Here is a 1,596-nt window from a genome sequence, read left to right as displayed (position 1 = left end):
GCATGCATGTCCCAGTAGGGTTCCTGCAGTGGTGACAATCTGCAGCCAACAAGAGCGTGCTGAACCTAGTGGGACCCGTCATAGAGTCATAGAATCATTAAGGTTGGAAAAGATCCCTAAGATCAACCAGCCCAACCATTAACCTATCACCACCATGCCCACTAACCATGTCCCTCAATGCCACATCCATGCATTTCTTGAACATCTCCAGGGACAGTGACTCTACCACCTCCTGGGCAGCTCATTCCTGTGTCTCACCACTCTCTCTGAGAAGTTTCTCTGGTATCCAACTTGAACTTTCCCTGGTGCAACTTGAGGCCATTCCCTCTTGTCCTATCACTGTTGTCTGGGAGATGAGGTTGACCGCCACCTCATTACAACCTCTTTTCAAGGAGTTGTAGAGGGCAATAAGGTCTCTCTTGAGTGCCCTCTTCTCCAAACTGGACAATCTCAGTTCCATAAGCTGCTCCTCGTAAGAGTTCTGCTCCAGACTTTTCACCAGCTTCTTGCCTTCCTCTGAATGCACTTCAGGGCTTCAGTGTCTTTCTTGTAGTGAGGGGTCCCAAACTGAATACAGTACTCAAAATGTGGCTGAACACAGAGGGATGATCAACTCCTTGGTGTATTTCTGATACAAGCCGTTGTCCTTCTTGGCCTCCTGGGCACACTGCTGGCTCATGTTCATCCGAGCACTGACTAATATCTCCAGATCTTTTTCTCTGCACAGCCTTCCATCCACTCTGTCCCGAGCATGTAGTGTTGCATGGGGTTGTTGTCACCAAAGTGCAGGACTTGAACACTTGGTCTTATCCAACTTCTTCCTGTTGGCCTCAGCCTACGTGCTACCTGGTGAGAAGCATTCCCTCAGCACGTGTGCAACCTGGAGGTAGCCCTGTGCCAACAGGGAGCCGTCATGGCCAACACAGAAAGCAGCTCCTGCTATTACAGGCTCCATGCTATTTCCAATCAGGTGAGAAAGCTGGTGCATGGAGGTGGCTTGAGTTGTCACAACATGCCTTGCTGTCAGCTGTTCCCTTGTCAGTCCATGATCTTGTTTAAAACAAAACATTAAATTAGCTCAACATAAAACTGGAATAACACGCATTAAATGAATTACAAAGGGACTAATTAGTGGTTCTGAGAAATGCAAAGAGAAGCCCACTGGTGGAGAAGCTTTGGAGATGCATTGCCTGGAGATCATTTCTTGGTCCATGGTGCCCTGCAGTGTTTTTGTAGTGACTTGGAAGAAAATACAAAATCAATGCTGGTAATTATTTTTACTTGACATAAAAATTGGCGGCATGATTAATAATGATGGGAGCAGGTCAGTTATACCAAGCAATCTGGATCACTTGGCAGGCTCTGCTCATTTGAACAATATGTGATTTTAATATAGCCAAATGCAAGATCATATATCTCTGAATAGAAAATGAAGGTCACAGGATGGGGGATGCTGTCACGGTAAGTGGTAGCTGGGAGGCGGATGTAGGAGACGTGACAGATAATAAAATCTAAGCGTGGATTTTTGCTGTAATCTGCTCCATCGGAGCTATGCAGTTTCTGGAGATGTGGGGAAGAAAATATTAAATAGCAGAT

This window comes from Meleagris gallopavo, chromosome 5 (assembly GCF_000146605.3).
Source record: "Meleagris gallopavo isolate NT-WF06-2002-E0010 breed Aviagen turkey brand Nicholas breeding stock chromosome 5, Turkey_5.1, whole genome shotgun sequence".
NCBI lineage: Eukaryota > Metazoa > Chordata > Aves > Galliformes > Phasianidae > Meleagris > Meleagris gallopavo.
The sequence above is the reverse complement of the archived record's forward strand: the minus strand, read 5'-3'. Positions refer to the sequence as shown.